At 41.1% G+C, this 16,569-nt stretch overlaps 1 protein-coding gene across 7 annotated transcripts in view; it reads right to left on the reverse strand.

Annotated features, from left to right (window-relative positions):
- The window catches only part of LOC131137599 (copine-5-like), a 155,575-nt gene that overhangs the window by 81,565 nt on the left and 57,441 nt on the right, over positions 1–16,569 (reverse strand). The window lies entirely within an intron of this gene.

Below are 16,569 nucleotides of genomic sequence, written 5' to 3' on the forward strand. Positions count from 1 at the left end.
ATGCACCTCATCTATTCATCCTCTCTCTACTTCCCCAGTCACACATTTTAAATCGAACAAAAAGCAAGAGACGGGAGAGACTGACAACACTAATCATTATTTGTGTTTCTCCTAGATCGATATAGATCTTTTTTTGAAGCAATGTGAAACACTGTCGTGAAACACATAGCACATGTGATTCCCATCTACCTGCACCACACTGAGCCTTCAAATACCTGCAGGTCGCAGCAGTCTGTTCCAGCAGAGCATGAAGACTTATTATAACACCATGAAGCCCCCCCCCCATAATTGTGAGGAATATGTTTATAATTTTGTACACCAAAAATTGTTTCACAAACCTTCACCCTCCCGGTATGTAGGCCAAGTATCCTTGGGCAAGATATTCAACCTCCAGTTGTTCCTGCTGCTCCGTCATCAGTTAGTAAATGTGCTCACTCAATGTGCTTTGAGTGCCAAAAAAAAGCGCTACTGTATAAAAGTAAAAACCATTTACCACTTTCAAGGTGAAAAAGCATAATTTGGAGCCTAGAAGGGATAGAACCTTTTTAAAAGAGCAAATTACACAGGAATCCTACCACAATCTTAACTATATTAGAGCCGGGTCATTAAAGGGTCATACTTGCTGCACATCTTTATTGCCCTCGCGGTAAAATCGGAACTTGGACTCCATACTGCTGTGTCGCTGCTGGGTCGAGGTGGGGGGTGTGAAGCATACTTTATGTACTGAGATCACATAAAGTACATACAGGGACATATTAAAAAGCAATAAAAGCTCTTGTATACAACAGTTTGACATTTTTCCTATTAAGCCCCAGTGGCCTTTTTGAGGATATAATGTAAAGCTCCATTTTATAAACAATTACCCTAAAGGTATTGAGTTGGACCAACACATGTCTGCCGCTATTCCATATGTACCATCTGATGCCACAGGACACCCATTACATAACAGCTTTTAATGAGGCAAAAGGCAATGAAGCCATGGAATTGGACACAGAGATCTTCAGTTTGTCTTTTCAGGCTCCACAGGGACCATTCTCAAGGTGAATTAAACATCCTATTGATGACTCAAGACGATGTCATTAGCATGCAGTTTGATGACACACACGGGAGCCAGTAAACGCCTCGCCAGTGAGGTCAAGTCATCAGCCTTTGGTCACCATACTGGCCAAGTCGATCATGTCATGCCAAAAAAGCTTTCCTACAGAAAAACTGCACTTTTTGGAATTTTGTCCATCAGCTGCAATCCTTATGTGCGATATGAACACACACCTCTCTCTTTTCTGTCCATTGTAGATGAATAAAAACAGACAAAAAAATAGACACACCTATGAAGTCTACAAAGAGCACTATTAATACACCTCAAAAAAACTTCAACAAGGTTTTATGGTTTTGTATCCATGCTGTAAACATGTTGTAACAGATATATTCATGATGACGTAATGCAGTATTTTGCCATATTTTGGTCCTGTTAAGTCTTACTGTAACTTCCATTCTGGGTGCATTGATTTCATATAGCAATATAGAAACAAATGCTGAGACCTCACATTAACTTTTCCAAATTCTAAACAAAAACAGCAGTTGCAGCAGCTGCAATATGTAGCGTTACCTTTTGGTAGAGGCCATAGGCTCAGGAGACTGGGGTCTTTTGGAGTGCAAGGGGCACTCCTCAAGACGTTCTATGACTCTGTTGTGGCTTCAGCCATTTTCCAAGGAGTGGTCTGCTGGGGCAGCAGCATTTCGGCTGCGGATAGGAAGAGACTAGATAAGATCATCAGGAAGGCCAGCTCTGCCCTGGGTTGCCCCCTTGACCCAGTGGAGGTGGTGGGAGAGAGGAGGATGTTGGCTAAGCTATCATCCATGTTGGATCAACTCCCACCCCCTGCAGGACACTTTGACAGCACTAGAGAGCTCCTTCGGCGATAGACTGCTTCACCCCAAGTGTGTGAAGGAGCGATATCGCAGGTCCTTTCTTCCTGCAGCTGTCAGGCTGTACAACCAGCACTGCTCCCAATTTTACATTCAGTATAGTTACTCCAGACTCCACTCACTGTGCGATATCTGATCAACCTCCATGTGCAATATTAAGGGTTCTAAATGCAATATACTAAGTTCTATGTGAAGTATTTCCATGATGCCTCATATTAACTCAAGATCTCGGTGTATAGACTGGTCATATATCTCATCTCGTTTCATATTATCTGCATACTGTACTTGTATATAACTCTGGGAAAAACTGTTGATTTTGTTAATACTTGGGTTGTTTATATTGTTTATTTTTCCATGTTGTGTATTTTGTACTGCTTAACTGATTCTGTACTCTTGCTGCTGTGCAATGCAAATTTCCCCACTGAGGGATGAATAAAGGCATATCTTATCTTATCTTAGGCATTAGCACTGCGCTGGAGTGTGTGGAGAAGCTCCTAGCTTGTCGGCTAGTAGCTTGCCTGTGTGGTGTGTCAAGATGTCAGTATGCTAGTCTTGCCACAAGACTGTGCAGTGGTAAATTGGCTGACACAGTGCTGACACGTCGTCAAAACCTCACAGGCAGGTTGTCAGGCACATGTCAATACAACCAGTAACCACTATTTAATGTAATCGTCTGAACCAGCATGGACATTTTTAAGGTTGTGGAAGTGATGTTGTGGCAACGTGGCTCCCAATAGGGGTTACCATTAACGGTTCTATGACAGAAACTGCACCCTGTCAGAAATGTACGTGCTTTGTCCCAGCGGGTACAGTTTTTGTCGTGACACTGGTTGTACCGCTGCAAAACAGCTGAAGGGAGTCGTGGTGAGGGGTATGTGTATCACTGGTAGTGTATTGTTCAGGGGGCCGGGGCAAATGTGGAAGCGGGCCATCCAATCACGGTTAGTATGTGAATGAGCCAAACAGAGAAAGTGTGCCGTGAGACAACTAATAATTAACAACAACTAAGAACCAAGATTAATATGAAGTTGCATATAAAGCATATAAAGTTTTTTTTTTCTCAAGGAGAATGAGGAGGAGATACCGAGAATATACCATCCATGGTTCTGCTATTTGGCGATGTAGAAATGTAGGAATCCTGGTGGAAAACAAGCAAGATGCCTACATTAGCCTTTAATGTAACTGTCAGGAACAGATGATGTGTCCCACAAGATGGCATATGTGGTGAGCGGCCCCGGCCGGTCATACTTCGCCGCCACCATTTCCAAATCAAGGATCTGATCATCCGCGAGGCACGCAAGAGGAGAGAGCTGGTGTACAACAGCCATAAGATCCGCTTCTACGATGACTGCACCCCCGACGTCCTAAAATTACGAGCCGAGTTCAAGACCTCCATGAACAAGCTCTAAAAGCAGGGATACAAGCCAGTGTTGCTGTTCCCTGCTCGGCTGTGTATAATCATGCCTGGTGGGGACAAGAAGTGGTTTCCCCGATTTGTGGAGACCGAGAGATTTGTCCAAAACTGAACTCTGGGTAAACAGGTGGGCCTGTACTGTGGCATCTTTTTCTCCTTTACATAAAGTATTTTTTTTCAATATAGACAGTGATACAAGGATACAGTATAATATACTACTGAGCTATACTATATGCTTTATAATATACTATAATTTACTGAGGGCAATATACTGAGCGTATTGTTCACACCAATGGTAAGAGTTGTTATTTGCTTGTTGGGATTGCCACATGCCCACACCTTGATTTCTATAAGCCTCCAACAAAGGTGTGCTGTGTTGCTATAGTAGAACTTGCACTCTCTGCCACCATGTTAAATTTCAAGGCACTTCTGCTGTTTTGCACTTAGGGGATTTGTTCAGGGTTTCCCCCTTTTCGCTGTTGTTCTTCGCAGCTCTGGCACGGGAGTCAGTAAGGTGATGTAAGAAGTGATAGATTGCTATACCAATGTCCTGGCTGTTTTGCCGTGTTTCACCGACGGCCACAGTTTAAGCTAAGGGAAATTGGGGTTTGGGGAAGAATTTTTATTTTCTCACTTTTTACTATTTTGTGTGTTTGTTTCTTTTTTCTTTTTGTGTTTCTTTTTTGTGTGCTTCTGAGGATGTGACTTCCAAACACAAAATTTTGTCATGATATATGTATATATGAGGGGGGGCGCCAGCAGCTGGGGCGCTGACTTGTCAGTACAACAGATATTTTACATATATGTATACACTACCATCGCCTTATAAGTGCTGACTATACAACGTCACCAGGCGGCGCTTCAAGATTCGTCAGCTGGAATGTCAAGGGGGTCAATTCGCCTGTTAAGCAAAACAAAGTGTTCAGACACCTTAAACGATTGAATGCGAAAATTGTCTTCAGGAAACACATCTGACACCCTCAGACCATGCAAGGCTTCGGACGGGGTGGGTTGGCCAGCTCTATCACTCTTCACTCTCAAGCAGGGCTCGAGGGGCTGCCATTCTTATACACAAGTCTGTTCCATTTTCATCGTTAGCCATTGTATCGGATCGCAATGGCCGATATGTTATCGTTACAGGGTACATTGGTAGAAATAGGTTGACCCTAGCAAATATGTATGGCCCTAATTTGGATAACGAAGATTTTTCAAAAAATTATTCTTCCGTCTTAACTTAAATGCCAGTCGTCTTATTCTTGGTGGGGATTTCAATTGCTACCTCAAATCCATCTTTGGTCCGTTCTTCGTCTAGACCAGGGGTGTCAAACATACGGCCCGCGGGCCGGAACCGGCCCCCAAGGAGGTTCGATCAGGCCCCCAGGATAATTTGAAAGTGGAAAAAATGCATAAAAGACATGGAATTAATATTTTTAATTCGCTGCAATTCATGGATTATCCGCTAAGGGGCGCACTCTTTCCATCAGCGTAGGAGACAAGCCGCATCACTGAGGCAGACTGAAAACAGCAGACGGTATCAATGCGCCATCTGCTGCTTGTTACGACGTTGTTAATACCTTGGTCTCTACCTCTCCGCTACACCCTCATTAGCCAAAATGTCGTTATCCAAACGGAGAAAAGTAGATAAGGAGTGTAGAATTTTCAAAGAAAAATGGACCACGTCCTATTTATTTACAGACATGCACGGAAAACCTTTGTGCTTGGTGTGTTTGCAACAAGTTTCGGTATTGAAGGAATATAATATTCGACGCCACTACGAGACTCATCACAGCGAAAAATATGACGGCTTACTGTTTGCATTGAAATAATACAGCTCTGTGAAGATGAATCCTTACTGTGGTGATTTAAAAAATGTGCACTTTAATGTTAGTCAGCAGCTTCAAAACAAAAGTTGTGTGATGGAATTCTACTGTTCATACAACTCCATAAATTTTCAGTATATATTGTATGTGTATGTATGTTTCATGTATGAAGTTTACAGATTTACAGGACAGGCGAACACTTTCTTCATTACACATTTAAAATCACTCTCCTTAGTTTGTAAGGTGTACGCAGGGATTACATTTCGATTTTATATGCGTATGTGTAAGTGGTTTAAAAATCCCTTTCTTTAAAAGTCTCATTTAATCTTAAAGTGCATTACTATATTTTTCAGTACCAATTAAAGTTTTGTGCCTTTGTACAATCAGTGGGATCAGTTGCAATGCATATTTGTGAATGATAAAAGTAAATTGCACATTTGTCTAAGGAAATATGAGGTGTTTCATGAAATGTTTTGTAAAAGGATAGTTCATTAAATTTCAATATTTTCCTAATGTTGTTGTGCTTCTTTACACCAAAACAAAGGAAAGACATGATATTTTGGTTATTTATAGCAGAGTATGGTATAATTTTAATGGTCCGGCACACTTGACATCTCCCTAGGCCGTATGTGGCCCACGATGCGAAATGAGTTTGACACCCCTCGTCTAGACCCTCACCTGTCTCAACGTCATACTTTCATGGAGCAATATGGAGTCTCCGACATTAGATGTGGCCAAAACCCCAATACCCCAATGTTGTCTGTACGGCGACCGAGTGGTTAGCGTGCAGGCCTCACAGTTAGGAGACCCAAGTTCGATTCCACCCTCTGCCATCTCTGTGTGGAGTTTGCATGTTCTCCCCATGCATGTGTGGGTTTTCTCCGGGTACTCCGGTTTCCTCCCACATTCCAAAAACATGCTAGGTTAATTGGCGACTCCATATTGTCCATAGGTATGAATGTGAGTGTGAATGGTTGTTTGTCTATATGTATATATATAAGTTCCATTTTGGTCTCATCACTCCAAATGACTTTGTTCCAGAAGTTTTGAGGCTTGTCTCTGTGGTGTTTGGCGTATTGCAAATGGGATATTTTGTGGTATTTGCATAGAAATGGCTTTCTTCAAGTGTCTCCTTATTGTGGATCTGAAAACATCCATTCCAATTTTTTTCTGAGAGTCCTGTATTTCACCTAAAGTTATTGAGGGTTTTTCTTTGCATCTCAAAAAATTTCCTTGCAGTTGGTGCAAATTTTTGGTGGTCTGCCTGACCGTGGTTTGGTTTCAACAGAATCCCTCACTCTCAACTTCTTGATTGGAGTTCTAACAATGCTTACTGGCATCTTCAAATCCTTGATTAGAGTTCTAACACTGCTGACTGGCCTCTTCAATTTGTTGGATATCTTTTTATATCCATTTCTTGTTTTATTCAGTTGGATTACCTTGTTTCGCAGGTCCTTTGCTAATTCTTTTCTTTTCTTTTCTTTCCCCATGACGCAGAAACCAAAAACTTCAACGCAGCTCTAAGCTTTTATACACACACATTGATTACAAGCTCATACATCACAGGTTACCTTTAGGGACCATTCAAACCCATTTGTGTCAACTTGCGTTCATGTTATCAGGCCAAAATCACCAGGGTGTGTAAACTTTTGGACAGGGTCATTTTTTGTTTCTTTTGTAATTATGATTTAAAAAGCATTAAAAATGTTCTCCAATAAATGTCTTCACACAACCACTAACCATGAGTGACAGAAAGGTTTTTGTGTTACCATTCATATTTTCTGAGAAAAGGCAATTCTGCAAGGGGGTGTAAACTTTTGGGCACAACTGTATATACATGTATATGTATGTAGTACGTACGTATACATGTATGTATGCGTATGCTATATACATTATTGTGTATATATATATATAAATTTCCTTTTTTTGTCTTCCCCTTGTTTACGTGGGATGTTCTGGTGTTGTGCGAGTCATTACACATTACACTCTAATGAACCAATATAAGGGCATGTAGGTTGTAATTTGGCAATGGACTTTTGAAGTTAAAAGTCCATTAAAAGTTACAGTTAAGTTTTTGAGTGTTTAATTGGAGGGGCAAGCCTATGGAGGACCAAAACTGCCAAAATAATAAATAAATAAATAAATATATAAAATATAAAAGCAAAAATAAATACAAAAATAAAAAACAAGATTCAAAATTTAAAAATAAATACAAAAATAAATGTAGAAATAAATACAAAAATAAATATATAAATATAATTACATATCAATAAATAAATAAAAGCACTCTGCTCTCATATGTATTTATTTCATGCTGCAGACAATGTCAGCTTGAAATGCAGAAGGAAAAACTATTCAAATGAGGGGGCGGTCCTAAGTGTGTCTTGGGTTGAACTGTTCGCCTATTGGTTGATCGACATGTGAGTGCGAAAATTGACTAGGTATGCCTGCAAACAGCCACAGCAAGAGGAAGTCACCACACCACTCTCAATGGCGGTAAATATGGCTGCAATCTCCAGCTCGGACACCGACTTCCTGGTGGACCCCGCCATTATTGTCCCAGTAAATGTATACTTTTCTCCCTGTATACTTCCTCTTGCTGTGGCCGTTTGCAGGCATACCTAGTCGATTTTCGCACTCACATGTCGATCAACCAATAGGCGAACAGTTCAACCCAAGACACACTTAGGACCGCCCCCTCATTTGAATAGTTTTTCCTTCTGCATTTCAAGCTGACATTGTCTGCTGCATGAAATAAATACATATGAGAGCAGAGTGTTTTTATTTATTTATTGATATGTAATTATATTTATATATTTATTTTTGTATTTATTTCTGCATTTATTTTTGTATTTATTTTTAATTTTTGAATATTGTTTTTATTTTTGTATTTAGTTTTGCTTTTATTTATTTATTTATGTATATATTTTTTATTTTTGTTTTTATTTCCATTCATATTAATTTTTTTGTATTTAATTTTTTTATTTTTTTTTTATTTTTGTTTTTATTTCCACTTTTATTTATTTATTATTTTGGCAGTTTTGGTCCTCCATACAAGCCAGCAGTGAAAATGATACAAATGTAGAAGCTGGGTTGTCACGTCCACTTTAAGCTTTTTATTAATTTCAGTTAAATGTTTGCTGCTCGTTGTCTGCTGAAATGTGACTGCTGGTGATAGTCGTACCCTTGCTTTTATATGAAAATGGCTTTGATGATGAAATTCTGTGAAATGTAGAGCTGTAAACCTCCTCCCAGACAAGGCTACAGGTATCATCCAGTGAGGAAGTCAGCAACTATATTCCCTCCATGGTATTGTAAAATTAAACAATTAAAATGGGTTTAGTCTGGGTGGGTTTTTTATGTACAGTGATGACCTCTTTCACTCCAGTGTTATCCAGTAACATCAATGGTATCATCAATGGTCTCCACCATGTGCATGAGCTCCTATAACAGCACCATTGCACATGCGGTACACATGAAAGTACCCTATGTGACGATATAGAGTAGTGATATAATAAACTGCCATGATACTATTCTGATATGATGGATTTGTTGCCAACAGCATTGGTACCTGCAATATGTGATGGATTACCTCTATGAATGTCATCAAAGATACAATATTCATGTTTTCCAGTGTTGTTTCATAACAACACATTTAAAAGTAGAGTCTTGAGTGTTAACTTTTGCAAACCAACCTGTAATGAGAGTAATAACATTTAAGAAAAATTCATACAGGTCAATGTCTCACCCCACATGAGCCTGTTATGCACCAAAATGTCTGCATGTGCTAACAGGAATAAACCATGTCCACACTCATTTACTGTTGATGATGATGGACATTTATTATCGATCACATCATCAGAGGGAATCAGAGAGTACTTTTGCAAAGATAATCAGATACATAGTTACTTTTAATGCTTTATTGCTTTGTGTTGGTAGGGGTACCAGCAGTATTTAAGAGGCTAGTCACTCTATTGTTAGTGGTAGCTTAGTGCTGTGGAAAAAACTACATCAATGGACAACATATTCATGGGTTTATGAGCATTTAGCATTGGCATTTTAAAGGAAAAAGACAAGAAAAGACATACAGTACATGAACGTGTGTGGCTATTGCTGCCTTTCATAACCATACACTCTGCTCAGACTGGCCACAATTCCTTCATGATCAGTTGATCAGTTGGGAAAAAATCACGCAGCATATCTCAGCATTGCTCAAAACAATAAACCAAACCTTCTGATATGGCTGAATACCAATGACAATGTCACTTCTTTCTCACCCACCCCCACCCCCACCAAAACAGAGCATCAAAGTTCACTGGACATGACATATAACATCAGGGATATTCTGGCATTCTCTCAGTGTGGTTGGAGGTGAGATTGAGCCCAAAGAAGGAGAAGGAAGCAATTGTTGATGCTGCTCACATTAGGTCATTAGGACGAGGAATGGTCGTGATATTTAAAAATGCTGCAGTGTCACGCAAGAAGAGCGGTGCTGGGGAGTGAGGGAGCGTCATCTGCTCAACAATGTGTGAGCATGGAAGAAGATGAAGAAAATGATTTTTTTTTTCCATGCAGCAGTTGCTGCAGGGTGGGGTCTTTATGGTTGTGACTGCAGTGTTGTCATGCTCAGACTGTTGGCCAGCAATTTCACACCTGGTTGAGAATAAGCTAGTTAAAATATATTATCTGGTGCACTGGAGTGAAAAGGCAGAGAGAACAAAGACAGGAAATTGAAAAGTTGCAACCCAACATAATGATTTCATTGCATAGGCTCAGGTGTGTGAATCCGATGAATCTCTGGTCAACAGTAAGGTTAAATGAACAAATCTGCTTGCCGACTGTTTTAAGTGAAAGACCAACAGGGATGCCGGGTAGCATGAAATCTGGCTTTGTGCCACAGTCAACATTTGGGGGCAGATTCATCTGAAGAGAATAAAACAAGGCTGTAGCAGGGATTAAAAGGGGATTATCCCACTAATCCCCTTGATCGTTATACACCAATAAGCATCCATAATATTTCACCTGACCAGGATTTTAAAAAAGGGATGAAAAGTGCCCTGGATAATTAAATAAGTCAGCAGAACACAAGTGTTGTTCTGTGAGAAAACGTTTGTGTTGCAGGATGTATTTGTTTGTGTAAACTCCTCCTGAATCGCTGCCGTGAAAAGGTGAAAGGTTAAAATTTTGTTAATTACAAACTTATATCGTGTTACCTGTGATATTTTTCAGACAAATTCATTGTTGCTGTCTTTCACAAATCTCAAGGTTTGATGCCCATAAGATTTGAAATTCTCATACACCTGAATGCACTTTTCAAAACACCCACACTAAATTTTGGGCGTGTGATCAAACCACCGCACAATTCGGTGCACACCCCTATGGGACTAACAAACAATGTTAAATCTGAGCAAGATTGGTTGAAAAACATTGCCGCCATCACGCAAAATGTCTTTGCACGGGGCGGGATATGGGAATTTTTTTTGTCCTGGTTTTGTATTTTGCAAACAGCTGCTGATAAACTTTGTGGATAATTATTACACACACACCTGCACACCCACATGTATTGTCTGGAAAGCAGTGGGTAAAACAATAGTTAAAGGGGATGACCTCATTTATCTAGGAGTGTCCATTGACAAGCGGCAGCGTGACCAAGGAAGTTATCCTTCGGCGACGTGGACACTCCATACAGACAGACGAGCACTCCTAGCCACATCAACATCTCCGACCCAACAGAAATTACCGACACTGTGCCGGCTTGGGTGGTGGATCAGCCCATGCAGCTCAGAGGCAGCTGCCTCACCGCTGCACAAAGAGACAATGGCGCCTACACCTAAGTGAGGCTGACCAGTCCCTCTCTCGCTGCCCCACTCGTCCCTCAAGAGCTCCTCATCGCAGCTCCTGCCAGCGTTCACCTCCCGGCTCGACCGACAGGGGTCGATCTTCTTCACTCCGGCTACTCCAAGGATGCAAGGTAAATGTTTGCTGCAAGGTACGCAAGCGTGGTCGGACAAGCAGGTTGACATTTGTGCCCTTATTGACTCTGCCGCTGATGACAACTTCCTAGAAGAAGCATTAGTCAAACGCTGGTTCAGACCTATAGTCAAACTCTCTGAACCTAAAAGAGTACACTTTCTTGATGGCTATGTTCTTGCGAGCATTACATTCCAGATGACGCCTCTGAGCCTCCGACTATCTGGCAACAACATCAAAACATTCAGAATTTTCATTATCCCCTCCCGCGCTGCACCCAAGTTCTTGGACTTACCTGGCTTCTCAAAAAAAAAAAACTGCACAAAGACTGGCCACTATCCTCAACTGGACACACTCACTGCCTGCGTTCCACCCTTAGCCAGCACTCCCTCACACCCCCCTTAGCCCGAGATCATAGACCTTTCTGGTGTTCCCCCTGTCTTGCCCCCCCATCGCCCTTATGACTGCGGCATTGACCTCCTCCAGGGGGCTGCCCTTCCCTCTGCGCGCCTTTACCATATTTCTAAACCTGAGATGAAAGCACTCGAGGGTTACATTTTCTCGTCCTTATAGCCTCCTTATAGTCCTTATAGCTAACCTTATCCGACCCTCTTCTTCCCCCCTGGCAGCAGTTTTTTTTTTCATTGAAAACAAGGACAAGTTTCTGCGCCCCTGCATTGACTATCGGGCCCTCAACCTCATTACTGTTAAATATTAGTACCCCTCTTGGACTATGCTTTGACACCACTTCACTCCGCCAACTTCTTTAGTAAACTCGATCTCCGAAACGCTTATCACCTTGTGCGCATTCGCAAAGGAGACGAGTGGAAGACAGCATTGAACACACTCCTTGACCACTTCGAGTACCTTGTCATGCCTTGTGGTTGCAGTTTGACGCTATTTTGACAAGAATAAAGGCTCAACTCCAAAGCCAAGTGAAGTAAATTGAGAGCTTGCTAGCATGTTAGGAGGGTTTAAAACAAAGGCGTTCAAAGTGACGATGCAACTGGCCAATCATGGACTACCTAACAACAACAGACTGCGACAATAATGAGAGAACCCAGGTGTTTGATGGTGGTGGCAAAATTGACGTGAACATGGAGGAAGCGCCGGGCGAGTGGAGTTTGGGCTGAGGTATCTGCTTTAATTGTATTGTCTGAGGGATGTTGTTGTTAAATAGTGGAATAAAGTAAACTAAACTCACCTTTTTTGTAGAGGGTGTAGTGCTAGGGGGTTGGTACACACAGGAATTCACCGGAACTATTCAAGATGAGGTTGTTGCTTTCACTGCAGTTACGAGTGTGGCTTCATGTTGAGCAAGAACAATTTTTTTATGGTTTACCGCAGGGGTGCTCACACTTTTTCAGCATGCGAGCTACTTTTAAAATGACCGAGTCAAAATGATCTACCCACTACAAAAATGCAAAACATCTATTTATTTTCAAATGTATTGAGGATTATTTGTACGTACAATGTATGTTGATGTACCTTACATAACCAAATGAGCCAATGTTGCAAAACACACATAATTAACTATTAAAATTTTTTGTAATTACCTGAGTTTACTTTGATGACTTGCACTGAATTGAACCAGCCAGGGATGCATAGTCCGGACAGTAGCTGCTGATAGCCAGCCTCAAGCACACTTCCAAATGTTTATCAGTCATGGATAATATCCGTATCATAATATCCGTATAATATTCCATATCCGTATGGAAGTGATGTGTTTTTTGCCTTTTTACTTGGTCCAGTTTTCAGCTCCTTCACTCATTTTAGTGACCATAAACTTTAGCGAGGGCTTAAAATCTCGCAATTCGCCGACTAGCTTAGCACTTTGCATCGTTGTTTACGCATGAGCGGTGACCTAAAGGTCAAAATTCAGTTGTCATCTGACTGGTTGTCCTGTATGTCAATCAAGTAACGGGGATGGATGATAGGCTGACATCGTAAGTTCTGCTGCACTTAGAGACGTTGTTTGATTTGATTGGTCCCCCGAAGGGCAACATTCAGTTGTCATCTGAATGGCTGCCCTGTATATCAATCAAGTGACGGCATTGATGCTGGGATATTTTTTTAATGTCACGCCGCGATCGACCAGCGATCGACCAGTACCACCTCCGCGATCGACCGGTAGCTCGCGATCGACTTAATGAGCACCCCTGGTTTACCGTATTGGGGGAAGATCTGTAAAATCCAGTGATGGGAATAACGGCGTATGAATAAACAGTAACGGGTAATCTAACTAATTACTTTTACTGTTGGCATAAGGCCGTTTTAACACCATTTTCGACACCCCGTTACTGCACGTTACTGAAGCCGCCTAAAAATATATCACAGACATTCATAACTAATCTGCAGCACAGTGAGAGTGTTGCAGAGTGACAAGGGAGGGGGTGAGATAACCACATAAGCAATGAGGATTGGCTAAGGTTTAGTCAGCCAATCAGAGAACTTGGGTGGTCGGGTGTTTAGAGCAATCTAAAGTGCCAGGTAGTAGATACATCATCGTGACAGATGGCGAGTGAGGAGGACTCCAGTGAGAAGACAGTGTTTGCCAAAGAGAAGTACAGACACTACTTTAACCTTGTTGAGGTCAAAGGTAAAAATGTACGCGTCAAATGTACATTATGTCCCCGAAAAAAAAACTTTGTCCACATCTTGTGTGGACAACTCAAACCTACAGAAACAGGTAGCCAAATACCCGCTTCCCCTCCATTCCTCAAGGTCATCCAATCACAAGTCAGAACTCAGCCAGGATTCATTCAGGGTCTCACAGAAAGTCAGTTTAAAAAAAAAAAAACTCATTACAAAGATGTGTATGAGTATTATGAAGGAGCCACAACAAAGAGGCTGAAGAGCCACATGCAGCTCTGGAGCCATAGGTTGCTGACGTCTGGAAAATCTAGAAAACTTTCTGTGCGAGTGATTGTGTGCAGCTGCTCTATAGGAGTCCACAACTCAATACAAAGGGAAGAAAATAAGCATAATAGATCTCCTTTAATATAAAGACAAAATCAGAGGATTTTTTTTTTAGACATTAACAACATTTCTTAGACAATAGAGCTTGAAAATTTTGTCAAAGTCAAGGGGACTTGAAAACATCTTGTTTTGAGTCATATATCACAGCTGAAAAAAGCTTAATTTAACATCTCTCTGCCGTTATTTATAAAGGCGGACTCATCTTGTTTTAAGAAATATACTCAACTCAAATCACGACAATCTGTCTCTGGAATATTTTTTCACCCCTTTTCTCTGTTTTATACTCTGAATAAATTACACCACATAACACAATGTCATAAGTGAAAATAAATACTGGCATTAATTCCACATTAATTACATGCCATATTCAGCCCAAATGCCCCCGTCACTACAGATGCAAACCTGTTGTTGAAACAGTGACATGCAGGGCATTTATGGTTGGTGAGGTTATTACAATTGGCACAGAAAAGCTTCTAGGACCACATCAGAAAACTGCAGTAGATATTGGAAAGTTTTCAACCAAAGTATGTTTTCTGCTTGTAATAATGAGTTATCCCCAGCTGCTAACAGAGGAAAGGTTATCAATAAACCAAATGCTCCTTGTCACGTCTTTGGCTGAAAGACAGATGTTTCATGGGATTTTCCGAGTTGATTTAAAATGTGGAAACAGGCTCATCGTCGTTAAATAAATATGTTAGCATGTAGAGTACAACTGGTTAAAAAGAAATGAAAAATAATCCAACCCTAATATTAAGTGTTTGCTGATATGGAGTATTAACATGTTGATTGTTGTGGTGTGACAGGAGCATCACTGTTTATTTCAATATGTCTTTTCAGTCTGCGTCACAGAATCAAATCTGGAGGAACCTGAGCTGCAGACCAGATGAAAATGGGAAATGCATGGTGCTGCAACAAACAAACACTCTCGCCCAGAGACAGCTGGGATAGGCTCCAGCACCCTCGCAACCCAGGACAAGCGGTAGAAAATGAATGAATGAATGAATGAATGAACAAACAAACTAACAAGCAACTTGGAGTCAGAATGTGAGCAGGTTACTGGAACTTAAATACATGCAAGTAAATTATTGATTTCACTTCAATTGCATCTTGTTGCTCTTTGTTTAATTATCACATTATTGATATATGTATTTGTCATGTGTATTTATTAAATGTTGGCTAACCCACTGTTATTAAAACTTTGTTTTCTTCATTCTAGTAGTTGGTATCATGACACAAGAAAAAAACATTGCAATATTTTCATGTGCTTTGGCACCAGATCAGACCAGCATCCCACCCTGGTGATCAGGAAACTATTGCAGTTTCACAGGTTAGTCACCAGCATCCAATCACCAGCACCCAAACAGTATGTTTGTCTTGCTGGTCTTACCAGCATACTAAGTCTATCCTTGTCTTACTAGCATCCCATGCTGGTAGGCTGCTCCACCACACCAGCAGAGAACAAAAGATAGCAGGCGCACCCTGCTGGAAAAGACAGCATAGACCAGCAGGGCTGGTATACCACTATACAGTGGTATGGTAATTTTCATGATTTTCCTTTATAAATCATTGGTGGTTATGATCAGCCATTTCAATTAAATATATCATAGAGCATACCAACACAGTGATAGATGAGAACTGAAATTAACTTTCTAAGATTTACAGAAAGTGTACAATCATTATTTCAACAAATGTTGGCAGGTGCATACATTTGGGCACCCCAACATAAATATTCAGTAGATTTAAATCACACCACAGATTTTCAATAATATTTAGGTCTGGGGACTGAGATGGCTATTCCAGAACGTTGTACTTGTTCCTCTACATGAATGCCTTAGTAGAATTGGAGCAGTGTTTAGGGTCATTGTCTTGGTGGAAGTATCCAGTCAACTTCAACTTGTCACTGATTCTTGAAGACTGTTGGCAACAATCTGCTGATACTGACTAGAATCCATGCCTCCTCCCCTCGTGTTGCAGGTCATCTCATAACCTTCCAACTCAAAGTCCGTGCCTTTATTCTCGTTCAGCCAGGTTTCCAAGATTGCAATTACTTTGAAAGGTTCCCTGAATACATTCAAATATTGTTTGATGTTGCCATACTTTGCGTACATGCTTCTGCAGTTTATATGTACGAGTTAGTACAGCCATGTACATGGTAGCCACCATGCTTTGATGGTACTCCTCGGTACCACACACCTTGCTGAAGTTGATAGTGGCTGCGGCCGGGCTTCGGCTGGTCAACCGAGGGCCCACACTCCAGGCAAGTTGGATCCGTTTTCTGGGCTTCCGCTATGTCTTGGAGCATACCTGGGAGGTCCGACCAGTAGTTCTTTGGGACAGCCAGACAAGCTTTCCCTTCTGGTGACTGGGGTGCACGGGACAGGCATTGCAGCATCCTTTTTTGTAATGGACCCTGAAGGAGAAACTTTGCAGCCTCAGAGTCCACCGTGTAAGCCGAGAAGA

The sequence above is a fragment of the Doryrhamphus excisus genome, chromosome 10 (genome assembly GCF_030265055.1).
Source record: "Doryrhamphus excisus isolate RoL2022-K1 chromosome 10, RoL_Dexc_1.0, whole genome shotgun sequence".
Classification (NCBI taxonomy): Eukaryota; Metazoa; Chordata; class Actinopteri; order Syngnathiformes; family Syngnathidae; genus Doryrhamphus; species Doryrhamphus excisus.